Source organism: Adiantum capillus-veneris, chromosome 1 (genome assembly GCF_014529385.1).
Source record: "Adiantum capillus-veneris isolate H3 chromosome 1, ASM1452938v2, whole genome shotgun sequence".
NCBI classification, from domain to species: Eukaryota; Viridiplantae; Streptophyta; class Polypodiopsida; order Polypodiales; family Pteridaceae; genus Adiantum; species Adiantum capillus-veneris.
In genome coordinates, this window is record NC_140931.1 from 120,409,320 (window position 1) to 120,434,425 (window position 25,106).

Consider the following 25,106-nt stretch of genomic DNA (forward strand, 5'->3'; position numbering starts at 1 on the left):
CTTCTAAGAGGCTTTGAATTATTTTAGATTTTAACATGTCTGGATAATTTTATTAGGAATGATATATTTATTGTATTTTACATGAGCAAACATACCATTTAAAGTCAAAATGATTATCAACCTAAATAAATATAATCTTGCTGAATTTTATGAAGTTTTTAAGTCGTTGTATGCTTTGCTTAAACTAGTGTGTGCGCACGATGAATATTATAAGTTAAAAATTCACTATATGCTGAAATGTTCTAGATTGTTAACATGCATTGTTTTATCTGGATGAAGTTTTTATAAACCACTTAATTGCTCTGCATTTTACACGTGTAAAAGATTGCTTTTCAAAGTGAAGATTGTTTTATATTTTTATCAATATTTCCATGCACATTTCTTAAAGTCTTCAAGTCATGGTTGAGGGTTTGCCTGAAATAATGTGAGAGTGTTAGTGCAATATGAAACCATGAATTTGTATTTGATATGTTGTTTTTTATTGTCTAGTACAAAAATGATTCCAGATCAAAAGAAAAGTATTATGTGTACCATTCAAAAAAAAATATTTTGTCAATATCATCATGTGCAGATGGTCGTATACAACAGATTAGTGAAAGAGACGTCTTCATCAAAGACCTCACTAGTGCTATATGGGAGAACACAGAGCACAGGCTGCGAGGTGAAGGCCAATACAAGTTGGTGATTCCAGTAGGGATTCAAGAATTTGACCCCCACCACAAGGTTAGAACAATGTTGGAAAATATTAAAATATGTTGCTGAGACTTAAAGGAAGATATCCCTCCTGTCTGCGACCTGTCAAAATTAGAGCTCTAGGAAAAATTATAGGAGGAACAAAAGGTAAAGATGAAGCATGTGAAAGCGCAGGACCAAGCAGCCTTACCCAAGAGATTGAAGATGGCCCAAGATGTGCAAGCAACTTTGGAAGGTCGATCAAATGCCAGCGGCACTGACACAATCATGTGTACGGCTTTGCATGCCAAGTGTGCTCATCTTGTTGGCATCCCTCATGAGGCCTTGGTAGAAGGTAAGAGAATTGGAGCAGGCTCCTTTGGCATGTGCACATTGTACACCATCAAAGGCATATCTTTCTTTCCAAACCATATTACATATGTGGGGTGAGGCAAAATTTGACAGCTTTTAGACAGAGCAAGGAATGCAAACACTTCACCCCTCCATTGTAATGTGCATTGGATTTACCACCGAAGCTCCTTGGATCACAATATTCCCATACTACAATGGGGGTACCGTGAGGGACATGATGTGCCACTTACCATTTGCCCACGGATTTTTTAAACAACACATGCACAGGCTACAATACGGATGGAGGTCATTGCCTGTAGCAAATCTTCATGTACAAGAGATAGACACGGCGCGGATCAAGGTAGTGATCGAGTAGTGGCAGTCATTTGTCACACCTTAATCAATCGCATTGCGGCTGCCCACTTGGTTGGGATAGTGCAAAATGACCTATACCCTTTCAACATAATGTTGGAGTTTACTCGTGAAAATAAACCTCGTGTCGGCATCATTGATTGGGAAATGATGCTCAAAACGCCAGCTAAATGCACGTCAATTAATTATCTGCATCCATGCGCACAGTCGGACTCTGTAATTTTGGAGGCACAGAGAGCAGAGGCCGCAGAGATGGCTAAGAGACTATGGATTGCTCCATAACTATACGATCCACGGTGCACAGATGCATACACAAAATTGAAGGACATTTATGTATTGGGTTATCTATGCGACATGCTAATAGATTTTTGGAGTGCAGCCAGAAAAGTTTATTTTCTAGAAGATTTTTTTTACCACCCAGACCAAGATGTTATGAGGGCCATTCAAATTAAAGTAGATTGTTGGATGAAGTTAAAAGAGAAAGAACAAAGAAGAAATGCATCCGACGTTTTGATATTTTTCAAAGAACTTATAAAGATAGACCCTAACTTGTCCTATGTCCCCTTGTTGAACTTGCACCATCTTTTTATCCGATCTAAACATTTTTATGATATTCATCTATCTTATCCAGGGTATTCTATTTTTATTGAAATATATTATCTGGTTTGGAATGGTTCACCTCCTTGAGTTAATTATCCTTGGTCATTTCAAATTTGTCATGTTATACGGGGTATTTCAAATTTGTCTTGTGGTTCAATTGGGTCTGACAATTGTGATTTTGTTTAGTTGCATCAGTTGTGGTTTGATTTAGTCAGCTATGACGTATTATGTAGTGGATGATAAGTTGCTACCTTGTGCATCTGTGAGACTATTGAATTGTGAGAATATATATTTGCCAATGATATTGAATATTTGTCCATTGCAGCTCCAAGAGAAAATGGCCGATAAAGAACAAGTTTGTGGCACCCAATTAGTGCATGATGATCAACAACAAGCAACTGTTAATGCATTTTAGTGCATGAAGTCTCTAGCACACGGTATGTGGGCACAACAAGCAACGTGCACTGCTCGACGACTCTCAAAATGGGCAAATCCAAACCACATGCAATGGAAAGAGATCAATAAAGAAGTGACGGACATGATCAAAACAATATGGCCATGTGAGGATATAGAGATTAAGAAAGGAAGGTGGAAGGTATCGAAGTGCCTCCATGATGCGATCAAAGAAAACACTGAGAGGATCTACTTGGAAGTTTATGGTCATACACTGTACAACGCAGATTGTGTGTTATATTTTGTAACAATGTTATATGTTCACTTTGTGCAACAGCAACCAATAGACCTATTGTCAAAGGAGACAAATGTTGCGACTCATGATATCAGGGAGAATTGTGTCACTTTCACCTGAGATGAGTTGGCGTTGATAGTGGAAGGTGCCGAACTACATTTAAAGAGAGAGAGAAGGATATTTACATGACACACTTGGCAAGAAAGATGCAAAAATAACACAGCTTTCTATAGCCACTCGACATCCCAACCATCACATGTCCGAATGGAGAAAAGCATTCACCACTTAAGCCAGCACGTTCAAAATTTGACACAGCGAGTGAATCCTCCACCTATACAAGGGACACACATAAGCCACTTTAGACTGCATCCAGATTTGGTCCCTCATCTACTTCAGATGCATCCTCATCTTTCCAATGTCCAGTTTGCTACAAGAATTTTGATGGATTGAGTGGATATTATACATTGACATGTGGTAATTATTATCACTTCATCTGTTTTATTTGTTTAATGAAAAATAGTAGCTGATAACTTGTACATACTCCATTTTCTCTCTGAACTTGAGTTTGCTGCACATTGTGCCAGTACTTTCATTGCAAGGGGACTTAAGGTAGAGTAATGCTCTCCACCGTTCATCATCCACCATTTCCATGCAGGTTGATCTTTTGCCATTACCTGTACAAAATCAATCACAAAAGGATCTTATTTTAGTCTAAATGCACTCATTTTTTTTATGCAATCAATTTGGTCCTGAACGTTGAAGTAGAACGTGTTGACCACGTGATAGAAATTGCTGATCACCTCTGTATTGGACATCAGATCTAAATTCCAATACTCTGGATCGAGCATGTAAGCAACACTATGGAGTGGACTATAAACGCTCTTCCACCTGGCATAAAAATACTTGGCCAAAATTCTTTGCTGTTGTTAGAGAATGGTAGTCGCCACTCCTTCTCTACTACAGACTCTTCCAGCTCTTCGGGATTTTCAAGACTCTGTTGGACTAACCACCATGTCATCCACGCTTTGCCCAAATTTGGTGTCCTTTGATCAAGGTTGTGAATTGTAAACATAACGTGCATCATTACATGGTATGCATCCATTACACTCCTCCACCAACCAAGCTTGTTCACATTGCTACGTAGACATGTAATTTTATCTTTCACTTTTTCTTTCTGCTCAAGCTGCCATTCATCAAAGGCCGTGTAATTGAATGTGTCAATCATAGCACACTTATCGCAAAGAAGTGATTACAATGTATAATAGTGCGTACAAAACCGAGTTTTGGCAGGAAGTTTCAACATCATTGAGATGCGTATTCTATACAAATCGAGCACTTTTTGTCGTTTCAAGATAAATTTCACAACCTGATGCGCTGTGTCAATTATTTCGGCGAACCATGTGGTTTCTTCGCTAGTGTACCAATCCTTCGGTACCAAGTTTAAGTTGTGAGTATTACAACCATTGGCAAAAATATGTAGAAAGCACTTCTTTATTAATTTACTTGTATTTTTACAATTCTTTGCGTTGTCCATGACTACTTGAACGACATGTTCAACACCAATTTCTTTAATTACATTAATGAAGACCTCAAAAATGTAGTTGCCACTTTTAATTGCACCAGAACTATCAATCGCCTTTATAAATGTTTCTCCCCTTGGACAAATCAGCATTACATTGATCAACAGCTTTCTTTGAACATTTGACTAGCCATCACTCACAATTCTGCATCCTAAAAGCAAAATATTCCCACGTATTATTTTGCCAACACGCTCTTTAACTTCGATGTTGTGCGCTCCTTGCCGCACTGTCAAAGAAAGGGACTTGCCTAACACTGTGTGCGAGCCATAGACGGCTCCAAGCACACAACTAGCTTAACTAGTAAGCTCAAAAGAGGGCAATGGTGTTTCACTCACCGCTCTATGCTCCTGTCGCGGAGGATTCCTCGCCGCAAAGAAGAAGGAGACGCCGCTACATCGCGCTCAACCGCTTCACCGCCGTCGTGCCGCCGCAATGCTCGATCACACACACTCTCTCTCTCTCTCTCTCTCTCTCTCTCTCTCTCTCTCTCTCTCTCAAGTACACACACGCACTAGTACACAAGGAGATGGAGCAAGAGCACTCTTCTTGCATTGCACAAATGAGAGAATAAGTGAATTTTAGGTTTAGTTGGCTTTTATATGAGCTCACCCCATTCACACTTGGGCGCCCATGCTTAGCCAACTAATCCCTTGAATGTCCCAGTTAGAGTGCGCCTCTCATCGGCAATCACTCTTACCCTTTTCCTATTGGACCGACAAGCCCGGTACCTGACTCTACCAAATAAATAATACAATGTCCACCGTACGTTAAAACGTCCGTCTCGTAGGTGATAGGGTGTCCGTGAGCCGTGAGGGTTAACATGCCCCCCTTCCTGATGTAGATTTCGTCCTCGGCAGCTATTGAGTTGAAGCTCGTTGGTCGAGGTGGAAGAGCATTTGAGATGAATGTCCTTAGTCTTCTTCAGTCACTGCAAAATCAAACAACATTGCACAGTAATTGCATTCTCATAAGCGATTAAAAAGCATATGCAATTTTAGGCAGACAATTGATTGGTAACATAATTTTAAACAATTTGTCAGCAATAAGCATTAAATTGCAATGTAATCAAATGCATAAACAGATGTAAAGATAAAAAATTAAACAAGTCTGGGGTCGCTAATTTAACGGTCGAAAGGCACTAGAGATCGACTATTAATACCATGGGTAAGCTTCTTAATTTTCTCTGGTTAATTAAGTTGTTTAATCGCGAGAGCCAAGTATTTCATGTTCGAGGGCTGACTAGAGGCTATACCTAGAGGACCTTGTAGTTAAGCTACGATAAAAGGAATTTCTCATGAAATCATCGCCTGACTGATTACCTTTGCTTTGACCCCCGAAAGTCTTTTCACAGTGATTCAATTTTGATGTGTGTGCTTATTTTGTATGCCTTGGGTTTTTTGCTTTCCAAGGAAAAGCGCCCACACTGGGAACCTCTAGGGCTCTAGTACCATAGGCGATACATGTGAGTGGAGTACCAATTTAAGCAGGGATTTCTCTTCCAGCTTAAAATTTTACATTATGGCACTTTGATATTTTTTTGTGTTGTTTGTTTTCATCATTTTAATTTTGTAGCTTTGGGGGGTCATATAACTCTGATACACCTCCCGAGGCTCATCACACCAGTAAACTCCCTTTATAATACTTAAGCTAAAGGTCAATAGGGTCAAGCCCACTAGAAAGCCCTAGTACATTTCACACAATGCTGCCTAAATCGGATTAAGAACCTAAGTAACCATTGCTTATTAGGAAGGCATTCCCCATGGTATTAAGAGAAGATTTCTAACACCTAGCTTGGTCAAACTAGCTTAGTCGGACTGCTTGATTTTTAAACCTAGACAAGTGATTATGAAAAAAAATTACATTGAATTAAATGTTTGATACTAAGCAAATGCGGTGAATATTAGGCTACCAATCACAATTAAGGCAGACAAACATGGATGCAAAATATATAGGGGCAATGCTAATGGACAAAAAACACATGTTTGTGTTGATGGTCGCTTTTGATCTGAAGTGTGAACGAGAGAAAGGTTCCATGAAGGTCCAAATCCTATCAATAGCAACACACTCCTGTACACACTAGGAAACTAAAGGAATACCTCCAGGAGGCACATTAGTGGAAAAAGGTACCAACACTTATTGAACACAACAAAAAACATAAGGAACCCTAACCTAATTATTTGCACTCCCCCTAGAGAGTCAAGGGAATAGGATATTGTAGAGGTTGGGGGAAACCCTAAGGCTAAACCCCTATCCTCGTCGTCGAGATAAACAAAGTCATCATCCATGACACCATATGTGCCATCCGTGTAGTCATGGAAATTTTCTTCTTCATCATAGGTGCCCATGTTTACTAAGAAGGTCACTAGACGCCTATAGTCATCTTGGTCAAAAGGGTAGGCTTGTGCAATGGGAGAAACGCTCTCTACTAAGTATGGATCAGATGTGGTCAAGAGACGTATCAGCCATTCTAACTCCTCAAAATTCCTCTCACATGCTAGCGTACCTATCAAATCCCATTCACATGCAAGCACTGGAAAGACCATGTGAAATATTTGTGAAAAGTAACGAGGGTACCTCTCACCCAAGGCAGGAGTGGATGACTCTAGCATACTAGCCATATCTGTACACGCAAATAGATGATGGTTAGAGTGCAAATATTACAAGGGTCGTGTTCTTGTGCATAATTTGTTTTTATGATTTTGTGTTATGGCTCTTGCTCTTTTACTTTTTTATCTTATTTTTGTGAGTATAAGGCTTTATATATACATTCCCTAAGATTGGAGATTAAGAGGTCACGGAGAAAGGTTGGGAGGGAAGCAAGTGAATAATGGATGTCCACAAACACTCCCCCCTTCCTGGGGTAGATCATACCGTTTGAAATGATGTCGTCACCCTTTGAAACCAGTTGTTCCAAGTTGTTATAGGTGAAGATTTTTGCCAGTAGTTTTCTATTACCTTAGGTGCCTCGTCGAGTTGCAAGGGTGGTAAGGTACTCTCCCAGGATCGAACTTGAAGTGGTTCATCAGGTGATTCTTGAACACTGGAAGGTGTGGATTCCTTTGTAGCTTCATGGAGGTCCACTATTGTAGGTGGAGGCTGTGTAGAAGCTTTTACCTCTATGGATGTATTACATGAGGAGCTAGAAGCTTCATGTAACTCCCCCCTTCCTGAGCTAGGTGGAATAAATTGGTTTTGCCTTGGAGCCCAAACTAGCTCTGGACTAGGTGTGTAGCATTCTGTGATCTTTCCCTTCCCACGGTCTGCCATTGGCTTTAGCGTTACACTGTTTGAATCATATGGGTTTGTTGTTGATAGGGAAGGACACATTTTACGTTTAGGTACCCAAATTTGCTCGTTTCCATCATAGTATCCTTGGGCTTCTAATAGTCGTTTTGGAATCCATCGTGATTTGGTCTTGACTCTCCTAGAGCGCGCTCTTGGTTTTCCAGGGAAATTTTTTCTTGGAATGGATGGGAGGGTTGAGGTAGTTGGAAGTAAGGCCTTGGGGACCCATTGATATGTACTCTTAGGTCGTGCAGGTTCAGTACTTGCAATATTACTGCTTGCTGCAACTACAAGTGTTGAAGTGCTAGGTTCATGGGTAGCCGGCAAAGACGAGCTAACCACCTTGGCTTGTGAATGTTGGCTATCCTTCAACTTTGCTAGAGTTTGCAACGTAGGTGACTTTGCTTGAATGATAGGGGAAAGAGTCGGTGGTCGCGTCGTGACACTACCAGTATCCCAATCAATAGTGCATTTGGTTGCCAACATCCACGTGCATCCCAGGTTTACGTTGCCTTCCATAGCTCCCGCGGGCATGACTAGAAACCTCTGTACTATGCTTCCATTTTCATAGACAACAGGGGTCTAAAGGACTCCAAGAATAGCAGGTTTCTTTTTATTAATGCCCTTGACTTGCATCGTACTCAGAGATAGGGTCGGTTTCCCTAATTGACACCAAACTCCATAGGATAACAAATTGTGTTTAGCTCCCTTATCTAATAAGGCATTGTATAGTACTTTCCCATAGGGGCTATTTAGCTCAATTGGGTATCGTAGGGGTGGCTCAGACTCTAATGAGGTTTCATCTGTGTCCTCAAAAAATGCTTGCGTGATTCCCAGATTAGCCTCTCGCTGGCGTCTAAGACGTTGTTGTCGTTCTTGAGCCTCAACTCTTGCTTGGATTTTTCTAAGCTCTGCTTGTTCCTTGGCAGCCTTCTTTTGATGGATGGCTTGCAACTCTTCCTGGCTTAGAGGATCATAATATCTTTTGAATTTACTCCCATTAAGGAATCCAATGGTTTCAACTCCATCTAGAGTCTCCACACGAATGCTACCTTGCGGGGTAATTTCACACACTCGATATGGTCCCTTACCAGCGTATTTCAATTTCTTCTTTTCATTACGTACCCCGTACATAAGAACTTTATCACCAACCTTGATTTCTTTATCCTTTAAATGGCTATCAAACCACTTCTTTCTCCTATCCTTCTCCACTAGAGCATTTCGCATAGCTAATTGCCTCTCTTCATCTAGCCTTTCCAGGATATATAATCGCTCCACTAAGGGGTTACCATCCCAACCTTCTTGAGAAGCTACTCGAAGACTAGGAATGACAAACTCCCATGGCATAACTGCTTCTTGGCCATACACCATCTTAAATGGTATGCAATTAATAGCAACTTTATACGCAGTACGATAAGTCCCAATCAGTGCAATGAGCCTCAACTGTCTTTGTCAAAATGGAGATGAGAGTTTTGTTGGTACTCTCAACTTGGCCATTTGCTTGGGGATAATAGGGTGTAGACTTGTGGTGAGATATCATGAAGTTTGATGTGAGTTCTTTTATTACTTCATTTATAAAATGAGTTCCATTGTCACTCACAAGTTCAAAGGGGCATCCAAAACATGTGATAATGTTCTCAAAGAGGAACTTAGCTGTTGTTTTTGCATCCTCCTTTCGTGTTGCTTTTGCTTCAGCCCATTTGGTTACATAGTCAGTAGCCACAATGATATATCATGATTGCGTGTTACGTGCAGCCGGACTAATCGGTCCTACAAAGTCTAAGCCCCACTTTTCAAATGGTTGGGTTACCTTGATGGGATGTAGAGGCATCCTATCCCTTATTTGTGGCTTCTTGAAGCGTTGGCATTCATCACATCCCTTTGCAAAAAGTGATGCATCCTTAAACAGAGTGGGCCACCAATAGCCTGACTGTAAGATCTTTCGGGCAGTCAACTTTCCTGAAAAGTGACCACCAGCTACGCCCATGTGTGCCTCTTGTAGAATATATAAATACTCATCCTCCCGGGCACAGCGTCTAAGAACACCATATTTTCCTCTCTTATAGAGAGTTCCAGCCAGTAAGCAATAGGGTTCGCATTCCTTGATTAATTTTCGAGCTATATCTTTTCGTAGCTCTTTGGGTGGAAAACCATTAACTAAGAAGTTAACAATCTTTTCACTCCATTCAGGAATTGTCTCAACAATGAACAAAGGAGTATCAAGCAATTCATCATCAACCCCCGTAGGAGCTTCGCCATTAGGGATACGAGATAAATGATCCGCCATGACATGTTTCCTCCCAGGCCTCACAACAACGGTGACGTCAAACTCAAGAAGAATTAACAACCATTGTGTAATTCGACCTGTGGAACACGGCTTGTTTACCAAATATAGCAATGCTTGATGATCAACATAAAACACAAACTTGGTAGCAAGAAGTTAATAGGGAAATTTCTTTACTGCGTAAATCATAGCTAGACCTTCGCGCTCTGTAGTAGTGTAGTTCATCTCGGCATCATTTAATTGGCGACTTGCAAAGCTAATAGGATAGTCCAATTTATGTTCTCCTGGTTGAGTTAGAACACACCCAATAGCAAAGTTTGATGCATCAATATGCACATGAAAAGGTACATTCCAATCAGGTGTTCGCAAGATTGGAGCACTTGTTAGGGCCTTCCTTAATAACTCATAAGATTGATGACATTCTTCCGTCCAGTGAAACTCGATAAGAAGCTTGTACAATGGACACGCTATCTCGGCAAAGTTTAAAATAAACCTTCGATAATAACCAACATGGCCCATAAATCTTTGAACTCCTTTATAGTTCGTAGGTGGTGGAAAATCGGCAATGGCTTTAATCTTACTCTCATCTGTGGATATCCCGTTCTTGGACACTATATGCCCTAGAATGACTCCATGCTTAAACCAAAATTGGCATTTGAAAGGGTTCAATGAGATGCGATAAAATCTGCACCTTTCAAATATTTTTCGTAGATATAACAAATGCTTCTCCCAAGAAGAATAAACACAAAGGTCTTCTAGGAAAGCTTCACAAAACTCCCTTAGAAATTCTTTAAACGCAGTGTTTATTAATCGTTGGAATGTAGCAAGGGCATTTGTTAAGCCAAAAGCCATAACACGAAATGCAAACACTCCAAACTCTGTGATAAAAGCAGTTTTAGCTTGGTCCTCTAATGCAATTGTGATTTGATTGTAACCAGAGTACCCATCTAAAAAGCTATAAGCTTCCTTGCCCGCAACTCTTTCAAGCACATGTTCTGAATATGGCAAGGGATAATGATCTCTCCTAGTAGCTGCATTAACTTTCTTGAGGTCTACGCACACTCTTAGTTTCCCATTCTTTTTTGGCACAATGACTATTGGAGAAACCCATTCTGAGTGCTCAATAGGGTATATGAATCCACATTGGATAAGTTTTTCAATCTCCTCTTGTACAATTTTGGCGTACTTAGGATTCATTGGATAGGGTTGTTGCTGGACGGGTTTAGCAATGTTGATCATGGGAATTGTATGTTGCACCACAGAAGGTGGAACGCCCTTCATGTCATGATATGTCCAAGCAAAGATATCCTTGTATTCCTTGAGGAGCTCCTTAAGTACAGCCTCTTCAGTTTCGGTAAGGTCTTGAGCAATAAAGACTGGTTTAGACTTCTCACCTGGTTCTGCTAATTCTATCTCTTTAACTACCGCTGGACCATCATAGACTCCACTGCTTCCATTGGTAGGTATTCGTTGGGCTTTGGCATACACAACCTTTCGCTCCCCCGTGGTATAAGATTTAAAATATTCAGGAGCCATATGTAAGTCACCAGGCTCTTGTCCTGACAGAGACCTTTCTTTTAGTTCTGCCTCCTTTTGTTGTTGTGCTAACTCTCGGTTTTGACGTCTGCTTATAGTTCGACTCAATTTCGGCTCTGTAACCTCCAATTGAGCGAGGTCAATGGGTCGCGGGCTGCACCACATGACACTCTAGAGATGTTCACCCCAATTGTCTACTAGCTTTCGATGAGCATCACATGTCCCTAGATAGCTAAGCCATTCTGCAGTAGATCTTTCCTTGTTTATCCTAGCTCTCACATTTGCTCGATATTGTTGTCTCTTATATGACCTTTGTTTCTTGTTAAGGTTTTGATTTTGGTAAATGTTTGAACTCGACTCGCCTGATAGGTCTTCGCTTGTATCTTCTTCACTCTCATATAAATTACCATAGATGGTCGTACTAGGCCTTGAGTGTTTAGTTTCTATACTTGGTTCACTCGATGTTTCCTCAGGTTCTGAATCCATTTCTCCCTGAGATTCCGTTTCTGATGTGTATTGGCCTGAAGCCTTTGAGGAATCATCAGTTTCACTCTCAGGTAGGTGTGCCTCTTTCTTATCATCGGATGTTACATGCGCTACACCTAACATGTTTACTGGTGCAATGTGTGGTATCTCTTCCCCATCTGGTGTTACGTAGGTTGTTCCTCTAGCTCCCCATGTATCTATAGTTTCCGCTAGGTGTACCCAATCAACATTGTCTGACTCAGCCATTCCGGGTAGGATATCCATATAAGGAGAGTTCTCCCCAATATCCGTGTCTTCGTTACACGTGTAACAATACTGTAATGGAGCTGAGTGAATTGTTGTGTCTGATCGATTATCAATGATGAATTTATTTCGTAGAGGATGCGTTCGACCACTTAAAAGATCAACTCGAATGACAGAGTCTTGGAACTGTAAGTAGACGTGGTTTTTGGACCAGTCATGCACCATTTTTTCTTCCCTCATGAATGGATGCCCTAAGATCATCTCAAATGACATAGGATGCTTGAAAAAATCCATAACAATGAAAGTCTGACTTACCTTGTGTCCCAAGACCTTGATCCTGAGATCCTTTAGCATTCCAATAGGCGTAACAATAGATCCATTAGCCATTTTTACCACTACGCTTGTGGCTTCAAGGTGAGGTCTCCCCATAAACTCCCAACAACTCTTTGTCACCATGCTGACTCCCGCACCACCGTCAAGGACCCCCTTTACAGTTAATCCTTTAGTAGTGATTGGTAGAGTAGCATTAGATTCATCACCTTCAAAGTATTGCCCCAACTTGTTAACAGGTATTTCTATAACAAGGTTCTCATCTAGGTTGGGTTGTGGATCTATGTGTTCCTCCTCTATTGGCATCTCTGCAGCTCCATCCATCTGTGCAAGTTGTGGTAGCCCAAAATTTAGTTCTCCATTGAGGAAGGCTCGAAGAGCTGAGACTAGCTCAGGGTCTTTATATAGTTTGGACATGATGGTGGTTCTAACTTCTAAAGACATGAAATCCATCAATTTCGCAATGTTTAACGGCACCTTTTGGACTTTATTCCCTTGACGTGGGGAAGATGGGATCTCCATTTCTTCGATAGGATTAGGTAGTCCCTCTGTAAACATTCTTTCCATCAAGAAGTGAGTATGCCCACTTTCCCATGACTTTAAGTCACTTTCTTCTTGGATGACACTAGGTATGTCAAAGGGTCTATGGACTTGGTGAGGTTGTTGTTGCATAGGGAACTCCTTGCCACACTGTCGAAGCAAGGGACTTGCCTAACACTGTGTGCGAGCCACAAACGGCTCCAAGCACACAACTAGATTAACTAGTAAGCTCAAAAGAGGGCAATGGTGTGTCACTCACCGCTCTATGCTTCTGCCGTGGAGGATTCCTCGCCGCGAAGAAGAAGGAGACGCCGCTACGTCATGCTCAACTGCTTCACCACCGTCGTGTCGCCACAATGCTTGATCACACACACACACACTCTCTCTCTCAAGTACACACACACACACTAGTACACAAGGAGATGGAGAAGGAGATGGAGCAAGAGAACTCTTCTTGCATTGCACAAATGAGAGAATAAGTGAATTTTAGGTTTAGTTGGCTTTTATATGAGCTCACCCCATTCACACTTGGGCGCCCATGCTTAGCCAACTAATCCCTTGAATGTCCCAGTTAGAGTGCGCCTCTCATCGGCGATCACTCTTACCCTTTTTCTATTGGACCGATAAGCCCGGTACCTGACTCTACCAAATAAATAATACAATGTCCACCGTAGGTTACAACGTCCGTCTCGTAGGTGATAGGGTGTCCGTGAGCCGTGAGGGTTAACAAATGTAACATTTGTCCAAGAAAACATTTTGTATCGTGTGATAAGGAAATCTTGGGCCAAACTCACCGATTATCTTTCAAGCAACCTTCCAATGATTGCTATCTACCATGACCAAAGCACTTCCAGTAAAGAATATTGCTTTGACGAGTGCAGTTTGTGCTTCTTCAGAGACTGCACTTGAAGCTTTGATGTAATGATTTTTTACGCATTTGACCAAGTCCACCTTCATTGTGATGCTTAAAAGGAACACTGCTTGAAATTTTCCTTCCCCTGTGCAGGCTGTTCTTCAAGTTTAGTTGGCGTCACCACATGATCTACGGAGTTAATATTTGGCTCTGACAACTCTTGACTTGCAGTCACAGCTATATAACTGTTGTCTCTTGCCACCCTTTTTGGCGAGATCTTCTCTCAAACACTTTGTAATTGCAGGTGCATGAGGATGTTCACATTTCTTATAACTCTTTTTAATGCTATCCAAAAAATGGTCCCTAATTCGTGGTGCACCGCCTGATTTTGTTGTGAGAAAAAATTTACATTGCCACTCCATATATCGGCTGCATATGTTGTGAGCATAATCCCACTCTTTGCCAAGAGCTTTTTTATTCTTTGGCTTATTTGTACCACTTGTGCCCATACTTTTCTCCATTGCTTTAAAAATAAAATTGAAGACAAAAGAGTCAGATGTTCAGTTTCTAAACATTTTTCTTATTTTCAATACATATTATAAAACCATTCACTATGACAGTAATAACCAAAATGCACAATATGAGATTTTCAATGCATGCTAGTCAATCCACATATCGATCACCTATATTGTGAGCAAACATACACATTGCAATACACTCTATGCATGGCATAATAACTACAACAATGCTATGAATTTTTCAATGCAATTACTATTATAATATATGATGATTATTTAGATGTCCACTTTGCTTTGCAAACAATAAGACACATCTAATTTCAAATGCTACAAAGAATAATCAACTTCTACATTGAACGATGTCAGTTGTTTGCAAAAAACAAACGAAAGCAATAAAACACATGATTGGTCATTTCATGCAATAATAATCTATCATAGTACATTATGCACTCTTTGTATAAAACAATGCATGAACATCTAGCATAAATAATTCTTCAATATAATCACACAATTGAGGACTACTTGTACCAAGTGAAGGATTGTAGCCCCCTTATGCAACCAATTCAATATATAAAAGCTATTTTCACCTAATTAAGCATTATAGCTCTTATATTGTGGAGTGACAGTGTATATCAAATCAAAGCTATGATGGTGAAAAATGTAAGACTTCAAGGATCTTTATATGCCCAATACACTAGTACAGGACATCCAAACCTTGACTATCAACTCGTCATTTACATATGCTCATCTTCTAAAACCAATTACAACCCTCATTTGGACCAATGGCTTTGTCGCAAATCAACATGACTCCAAATTTTCAATTGTTTTGGTTTTGTACCTTTATGTCGATAAAAGAATTAAAATTTTATAGAAGTGGTTACCAAATTAAGAATCACGTTCCGCCTACAAAAAGGACCTGTGACTCTGTAACCTTAGGTCAATTCACAAGGAGATGACTATACCTGACACTCGGATACACTCCCCAAGGATTTTCCTAGCTAAAGGACCACGATAAGCACAATGTTTACTATATATAATGACTCTCGCCGGGCTTTTTCATTTCCCCGACGGGCCCGCCGAGGAAATGAAAAGGCCCGTGGCGGGGTGCGCAGGAAAAAATCAAAACTTCGGCGAACTAACCGGCTCTATGGATTTTTGCAGGTCATAATCAAAGTCACATTAACAATTAACGTGATCACGTGATTTTCTTGTGTAAATTAGAGTTATTAACGTAATCACACGATCGTGATTACATCAATGAAATCCCTGTCAAAGGCGGACTTGTCTGCACAAGGGCGGCTACACACGATCTATAAGAACTAGGGAAGCTAGACTAGAGATCCTCCTCCCAACCCCCCATTATATAGGCGGGCTCCTAGCCCCTTTCCCTAGACGGATCCCCTGTCCACACTGTCTAGCCCGGCCCTTGGCCGAAGTCCACGACCATCCTAGTCCTTAGGTTTGGGCCTTGCCCCTACAGAACCCTTGTCCTAACATTACTCCCCCCTTAAGAAGAGTTTTCATCATTGAAAACAAAAGTGGGAAACTTATTCTTAAGAACACTAATGTTTTCCCAAGTGACACCTTCTTCAGGTTGATCTTTCCACTTGATTAAGTCTTGTTGTCATACGTGATGACCTGTACACAACTCATAATAATCCAAAACACGTTCAAGTTCATGTGGTAAGGTAGGAGGTTCAATGTAATCAACCAAAACTTGTTGGTCAATGACATTGTCACCCCCATGTAACCGCTTTCGTAGACGGATTACATGAAACACCGGATGAATGCAAGAATGTGAAGGTAGTGATAGTTTGTAGGCACAATCACCGACTCGATTGAGTATTTTGAAAGGCCCACAATATCAGGGAGATAGTTTAGGTGTCGCTCCAGTTTTCAAACTTTTTGAATGTTATGGCACATGTAAAAATACTTCCTCCCCTTCTTCGAAGGTAACTTGCTGACGTTTCTCATCAATGTATTTCTTATACCGATCATGTGCTTGCCGGACATTCTGATGAGCAAGTTTCAGCATATCCCTGTGGTCTTGGAGAAAATCCTTAACCTGTTGGAGTTTTTCGGTTGCCAACCCCACCGTAACTGGTGACCTAGGTTGAAACCCGTACATGAGCATGAAAGTACTAAAACATGTTGTGACATGCTTAGCACTGTTGTAGGCAAACTCAAGAATAGGTAAGTATTCTTCCGAGTCTGACTGTTTTTTGCTGACGTATGCTCTTAGCATATCCTCTAGCACCTGGTTAACTCATTATGTTTGACTATCCCTTTCTGGATGATCAGCTGTACTGAGGTTTAGTTGTGTACCCAATCGTTTAAATACAGCTCTCCAAAAGTGGCTGTTAAACTTGGGATCACGGTCACTAACAACGTTACTTGGCAAACCATACAATTTGTATACATTGTCCACAAATAACTTGGCTAGTTCCGGTGTCTTAACCGTTGATTTGGTTGGAATAAACTTACATAGTTTAGTCAACCTGTTGATGGCCGATTTTGGAAAATCAAAGAAAAAAAAAAGAAAAAAACTTATTTTTCCTCTGCTGGAGCCTTGGCAACACTATTGGAAGGCTCGGCAACTCCTGATCAACCTCACGACACCTCTGCGGGCATGGCACACACCCCCCCCCTTCGATTGGCCGGCCTTATCACCCTCAGGTCCTTGCTTGTCTATACCCCTGCCTAGCCAGCCGCCCTCGGTTTCAGATACCCCTTCTCTCTCTCCCTGTAGTTATTTCCCCGGCAGGCATTGAATGAAATATTCCCCCCTCTCTCTCTCTCATTTTCCCTACATACCTCTCTCTAATATCCTCTCTCTCTCTCTCCCACACCCCCCCCTTACTAGCCACCCTCGGACAGGCGCAAGCCTCGAGCACTCACCCCGATCCCTCTCTCGCTTTCCCTCTCGCGTTCCCTCTGTGTCGAGCCGCATGTGAACTCCCACTTTCTGGTATTCTCATCCTCACACCCTCCCCTCTCACACTCTTCCCCTCACCCTCCATCGCCCCCCCCCCCCCCCCTCTTCCCCACCCGCTCGCCTCACCCTCCCCTCGGCCTCACTCACCCTCCCCTTAGCTCGCTATCCCCACCCTCTTTCTCCCCCCCCCCACACCATTGACTTCTCCCCCCTCCTCTCATCCTTGAGACACCATGCAAGATAGAGAATAGGACAGCCCCCCCCCCCCCCCCTCCATGGTGGACACTCGCCATAGAAACCTCCCTCTCTCCTATCCACGCCACATCATCCCCTTCTCTCCCTCTCATTCTTCTCAGCGCGAAGACGTAGTGAAAGAAGCCGGACCCCACCTCACTCACCCTCATCCTCTCCCTCCCTCACCACCTCCAATCCCGTCTCCCTCTCTCGCGCTCTGTTTCGGTTCTAGCACCGCCTGCAAATCTCTCTCTCTCTCTCTCTCTCTCTCTCTCTCTCTCTCTCTCCCCCTCTTGTCCTGTACGGATGCAACACAGAGCTTCTCTCTCTCTCTCTCTCTCTCTCTCTCTCTCTCTCTCTCTCTCTCTCTCTCTATACACACACCACACAGACATACATACACACACCACACATACACACACACACACACACACACATCACACATACACACACATACCCCATACATACACGATCCCCCCCCCCACCCCTTATCTTCGTGTATCTGCCGCTAGAGGCCAACACAGAAAATTAAAAAAATATAATAAAAACATATTATATATATATTATATAGATAAGCCCCGTTCCCACCGCACGCTTGCGCACACATACAAATACACACACACACACGCACTCACGCATGCGCACCCACATATATATATATACACACACACACATCCATCCACATCCACATACACACACACACACACACACACACACACGCATATACGCACATAAATACAAGAAAAACGAAGGAGTCCACGACTACGACGACCATGAAAAAGAAGGAGGACCCAAAGCACGCGCCGCCAACAACAAAAAGAGAAAATGTACCGAAGGCATGCCTCGGCCGACCCCGAAAAGAAGTACGCTCGACACCGACGCACCGGCAACACACCATTTGCGGGCCACACGCAACCACGATGTCAATTTCAGTAATTTATAGGTTATTTTCATCATTTCTTCAGTTTTCACCAGGCCGTTGTAAAATTCCCACTTTGTAAATTTCCTCTCTTTAGGTGATAGTCACAAAGGCCCACCTAGAGATTCTTATCTTTTAATAACCTCCCAAAACAAAGCAAGGGTCAACCACACCGCGCCCACCACTTGCTTTGTCTCCCTAATTAAGCTACCCTAATCACACCGGGATTACCATAATCCAAGCAGCCAACACCTATAAATTGGCACTGAGAGGTCACTATCGAGGGGGGGGGGGGGGGGGACAGTTCATGAGAAGCAGCACTTGGTAGAGTGTAGTGCGAAGAGTTGACACTATCACCATCACGGGGAGGGGGCTTGTGTGTTGGGTTCGCCTTGGGATTGCACCATGCGAAGGGAGCCACGTCCATCTATCGACTCCAATGGTCGATGCACACACGTTGGAAAGGGGGAAATGAGAAAACCACTAGCACATAAACTATTTTCCTCTATATAGCTCAGTGATCGCACATCACCCCTATCCCCTAGCAAACACATATCCAGATACAAAATCTGCAAACAGCTATTGTCCGAGCCCGCATCCAACCAACCCTGGCTGTACATAACCGGCTATAATCGACTGCCAAGCATACGACTATGATTCTTGACTATGACTCCTCAAAGCACCAAACACCATAGAAAGTCAATTAAAACCTTGCAAGATCTCCAACATGCATAAGTTTTCTCACATATAATTGATACCCTCTTGGCATACAAACTTTCCCTCTTAATACACCCATACCTCTGGTATATGTCGAAAGCACATATAAATAGCATACAACCACTCAACACAAAGAAAGAAACTTTCAGAACGCACTATGTATAACCTCATGTAGACAATTTCAAAGCCTGGCAATCATACTCTGCACATAAAATGATAGTAACAAGTGGCTTTAGCACTCAATAATCAGTGTTGCTCTTCAACTTCTTAGCTGCGGCACCTCGAAGGCGCCCCTTGACCACCTATGGAGAGTTCCACCATACCATATCTAGCCCTTGCTCGGATGCAACCTCCGGTTCCTCCTTGATCACGACCCCTCCTCTCATGCAGTCGGTGCCATCTTTCCAATCCCCGCCTCCCTTCAATGCTCACGCCATACTCCTCCTATTGCCACCCGTGGCGACTCTCCTCAAGCCCTCTCCTTCAGTGCAGCCCCATGGCGGCCCCTTACCTTCCTTCCTCTGCAATGGTCCTCCTTCTTGCTTAGTATGGCCACTAAATGGCACTAGTTCTGCTCATCACCTCTACTCCTCAACCGCTCTCTTCTCCATATAGCAACTGGAGGCTCTGCAGAGATACCTATAACCATCCTCAGCCTCTTGGTCATCCTGATTTCATGAGAGGCCGGCCTCTCCCTTTGCTCACCCCGTCACCTACTGCCCCATGGGCCCCTGGCAGCCTTCCCCCAGCAGCGCCATCCTCCCCTCCTCAGCTTCTGTTACGCTGCCCTGCAGCACCTCCTTCTCATGCCCTCGTTGGCGGCCAACCACTCTGTTCAACATGTACCACCTCGTGGCCTAGACACCTTGCCCGCCACCACTGCAGCCGCCAATAGCGACCTCGCTATTGGTCGCTTCACCTATAAATTGGCCTCCCCACCGTTCCTATATGGTCCCCCTGTCATCCAACCGGCGCTTCTCCCTTATGCATGGCCCAAGTGGCCCTTCCTTCGTGTCGCGCTGTTCGTTCACTGTAGCAGGTCGCTTTTTTTTAAAATAGCTTTAAAAAGATTTTGGGCTTGGCCCCCATGCACACGTCAACAACCATCGACTTCGATTGTCGATCAAGAAAACCTCCATGGGGACATCCCTTTGCATAGCCTTGACTTCTTAGGTCCCATTGTCTCATAAAACACCTTAATGTGGGTCACCACTGCGGGAAGCACATAGCCGTTATGAGGACCAACGAACTGTGCCGCAATCCGATAGAACTCTTTCCGGACAACGTATCCCGGATGAAAAGCATCACACCGAGAATGGCCTGGCTACCATGGCCGTTGACAAACTAGAGTGGAGCTACTAGCCCTCAACTTTCAAGAATTCAAAGAGGTTCAAAACCGTCGGAATGGTGCCCTCATTTTGCAACACTATAGCATGAACTGATAGAGGTACCCATCAATCTTTTCAATACCTTTGAGCCTCCCGATCAATGGTGTCGAAATCCATTCAAGCCTTACCATATGCCATATCTGACATACACATCCTGGCCAGTAGTGTGTCCTACAGACATCCCGCACAAAATCCCATATCACAAACTTTATGGCACCTGTATCTAGCACCCCTTGCCTAGTTCCCAACCTTGTGATATAAGCATATGCACCTGCCACCTGTGATAGCAAAAAAACACTTGAAGTTTTGACTAGTGAGTGCTCCAACTTGGTGTACCTGGCTCCTGGCTCCATCAAATATGTGCTCAAGGTCTTTGCCATTTGCCTGCAAACTGCCATGCCTCGACTGCCTGCACTTCCATAGATCGACACAGTTTGGTTATATCATCATTGACCACCCCCTCATTGAGCATTCATGCTCAACCACATTATTATTTAGCTAAAATAAGTCTGCATAGAGAGAATGAGATAACATAGAGCTATACACTGCATTAAAAAAATGAGAGTGGCTATATAGATAGGATAGGTATAGAGAGAAAAGAATCTGCTATTGCATCACCCGCCAGGGTCAAATGGAAAGCTCACAGCCCCCCCAAGCATGACATAGAGTCCACCTGGATCAAAAATATGGCTTTGATCATCGTCATCTGTTTGTAAAACATAGGCAAGTATTCCTTTCTTTGCACCTGTAACTTTGTCAGCCAACCAGTCTTGTAGACCTTCATAGCACCACCCTTCAAAAAATTGTATACATGTACCATTTCCACACCCAATTATACAAACCTTCACACCCTGCGTATCTTCTGCATCTTATGTCTCCCAGCCATCGGTTAGCAAGCTCTCCATAGCTTCATCGTCTTTGAAAAACACAACCTGTAGCAAGCGGCAATATAATGGTGCTTGCATAACAACCTTCATCAACAAATCCATCAGTAGCATGGCACCAACTTGCGGCATCCAATCATCCAAAGCAAACACTGGCAAAACTTCACCTGTAGGCTCTTCAGGCGGTATTGGAGCAGGCATACAACCTCGCATATCCTGTATCCTTGCCATAGCTTTAGAAACCAAAACCTGCAACTCGTCATCTACATCGACCACCGGCTCATCGAATCCCCAACCATCTTCAACAAGACATTCCTCTTCAGTCAGCATGGCCTGACCATCACAAGGCACGAGAGAGGGTTGCCCAACCCCCTGGTCTTTGCAAACTGGCTCTTCACTTGCAACCTGCTGTTCTTTGACCAAATTATCGACATACATAACATCATAGGTATCATACCTTGAGAAAGCAGATTCCGTTTCCCATTTGTTGTCCGTATCCAAGGCACTGCTATAGCTCGAACACAGCTCGGCTTTCTCCACAAAGCTCACTGACTTTGGCACTTCAGCTATGATCTTCTCCCCTGCTTCTTTTTCGGAAGGCAATTGGTCAAGCACATCAGGCAGTACTCAGTAGACTCCTCTCTGCAATTGTTGAGCCCTGGTTGACACTTCTTCTACCTCTTCTACACTGGCATTAGCTTCGTGTGCTTTGATCACATTCATATCGACACAAGGAGCTTTTATCTCATGATGCTCTTCAATCCGTTTGGGCCTAGGTCCACTGGCTACCGTGATTGCCGATTGTAGCAATCCTGCTTCCATCTTCTTCTTCATCTTACGGCTCTTTGCTCTGGAAACTTTGACGGCTTCATCATAAGTACTTGGATCTTCATAATCGACTCTCTCACGAACATAGGGATGCAAGCAGGATAGAAACCTTTTGAGCTTCAAATATCCCGCATTGGTTGCTTGGGTAGCAGCCGCCAAATCTCCCCAATAAGCTTCAAATTTATCAACAAAAGCATCAAAAATGGCACTTACGTCCTGTTGCAAACCTTTGATCTTCGCATCTGCCTCCGAAGCCGACACCACCTTTGTAGAAATTGCTCTCAAAATCCGATTCAATTCTGCTTGTGCACATCTTCTAAGCCATTGAACCAAGATTTTTCTTTACCTCGCAGCACCAAAGGTAAAGTTTGGAGCTTCGCTTCATCACCTGGCATCCGCAGTACTGTCATCATAAATAACTCAAAATCGGCTATCCAATCATCTGCATCTTCTTCTCCTTTGAAGACCAGCCCAAATGTCTGCTTCATTTTGACTCACGAGCACCTTATTAGGAAGCAATCAGTGGGTCCTCAGTGGGGGCACCACAAGATGGAAAAGGGGAAATGGAAAAACCACCAGCACATAAACTATTTGCCTCTATATAGCTCAGTGATCGCACATCACCCCTATCCCCTAGCAAACACATATCCAGATACACAATCTGCAAACAGCTATTGTCCGAGCCCGCATCCAACCAACCCTGGCTGTACATAACCGGCTATAATCGACTGCCAAGCATACGACTATGATTCTTGACTATGACTCCTCAAAGCACCAAACACCATAGAAAGTCAATTAAAACCTTGCAAGATCTCCAACATGCATATGTTTTCTCACATATAATTGATACCCTCTTGGCATACAAAATTTCCCTCTTGATACACCCATACGTGTGGTATATGTCGAAAGCACATATAAATAGCATACAACCACTCAACACAAAGAAAAGCAACTTTAAGAACCCACGATGTATAACCTCATGTAGACAATTTCAAAGCCTGGCAATCATACTCTCCACATAAAATGATAGTAACAAGTGGCTTCAGCACTCAATAATCAGTGTTGCTCTTCAACTTCTTAGCTGCGGCACCTCGAAGGCGCCCCTTGACCACCTATGGCGAGTTCCACCATACCATCTGTAGCCCTTGCTCGGATGCAACCTCCAGCTCCTCCTTGATCACGACCCCTCCTCTCATGCAGTCGGTGCCATCTTTCCAATCCCCGCCTCCCTTCAATGCTCATGCCATACTCCTCCTATTGCCACCCGTGGCGACTCTCCTCAAGCCCTCTCCTTCAATGCAGCCCCATGGCGGCCCCTTACCTTCCTTCCTCTGCAATGGTCCTCCTTCTTGCTTAGTATGGCCACCAAATGGCACTAGTTCTTCTCATCACCTCTGCTCCTCAGTCTCTCTCTTCTCCATATAGCAACTGGCGGCTCTGCAGAGACCCCTATAACCATCCTCAGCCTCTTGGTCCTCTTGATTTCATGAGAGGCCGGCCTCTCCCTTTTCTCACCCCGTCACCTACTGCCCAATGGGCCCCTGGCGGCCTTCCCCTAGCAGCGCCATCCTCCCCTCCTCAGCTTCTGTTGCGCTGCCCTGCAGCACCTCCTTCTCACGCCCTCGTTGGCGGCCAACCCCTCTGTTCAACATGTGCCACCTCGTGGCCTAGATACTTTGCCCGCCAGCACTGCAGCCGCCAATAGCGACCTCGCTATTGGTCGCTTCACCTATAAATTGGCCTCCCCACCGTTCCTATATGGTCCCCCTGTCATCTAGCTGGCGCTTCTCCCTCATGCATGGCCCAAGTGGCCCTTCCTTCCTGTCGTGCTGTTCGTTCACTGCATAGCTCGCTTTTTTCTTTTAATAGCTTTAAAAAGATGTTGGGCTTGGCCCCCATGCACACGTCAACAACCATCGACTTCGATTGTCGATCAAGAAAACCTCCATCGGGACATCCCTTTGCATAGCCTTGACTTCTTAGGTCCCATTGTTTCATAAAACACGTTAATGTGGCTCACCGCTCCGGGAAGCACACAGTCGTTATGAGGACCAACGAACTGTGCCGCAATTCGATAGAACTCTTTCCGGACAACATATCCCGGATGAAGAGCATCACATCGAGAATGGCCTGGCTACCATGGCCGCTGACAAACAGGAGCCGAGTTACTAGCCCTCGACTTTCAAGAATTCAAAGAGGTTCGAAACCGTGGGAATGGTGCCCTCATTTTGCAACACTATAGCACGAACTAATAGAGGTACCCATCAATCTTCTCAATACCTTTGAGCCTCCCGATCAATGGTGTCGAAAGCCATTCGAGCCCTACCATCTGCCATATCTGACATACACATCCTGGCCAGTAGTGTGTCTTGCAAACATCCCGCACAAAATCCCATATCACAAACTTCATGGGACCTGCATCCAACACCCCTTGCCTCGTTCCCAACCTCGTGATATAAGCATATGCTCCTGCCACCTGTGATAGCAAAACAACACTTGCATTTTTGACTAGCGAGTGCTCCACTTCGGTGTACCTGGCTCCATCAAATATGTGCTCAAGGTCTTTGCCATTTGCCTGCAAACTGCCATGCCTCAACTTCCTGCACTTCCATAGATCGACACAATTTGGCTGTACCAACGTATACACGCTCTTGGTAGGAAGCTTCACAATCATTGAGCCGTCAAGTTAGAGAGCGCACTAAGTAGTTTGGACCATCTTTTCTCCCTACCTCTCTACCACCACGGCATGCCATTTGTAAATACTGCAGAAATAATTCTCCCTCACACCCCCGAGGGTTTTCATCATTTGCAAATCTCTCTCTCTCTCTCTCTCTCTCTCTCTCTCTCTCGCTCTCTCGGTGTG

General features: G+C 43.4%; 1 pseudogene across 1 annotated transcript; it reads right to left on the reverse strand.

The window, feature by feature from the left end:
* Positions 1-20,049: 20,049 nt before the first annotated feature.
* Positions 20,050-23,609, reverse strand: LOC147465445 (uncharacterized; annotated as a pseudogene). Its single transcript, XR_015189192.1, has 2 exons — positions 21,583-23,609; positions 20,050-21,502 (listed from the first exon to the last, which is right to left on the reverse strand). The product of XR_015189192.1 is annotated as an uncharacterized LOC147465445 (transcript).
* Positions 23,610-25,106: the final 1,497 nt, after the last annotated feature.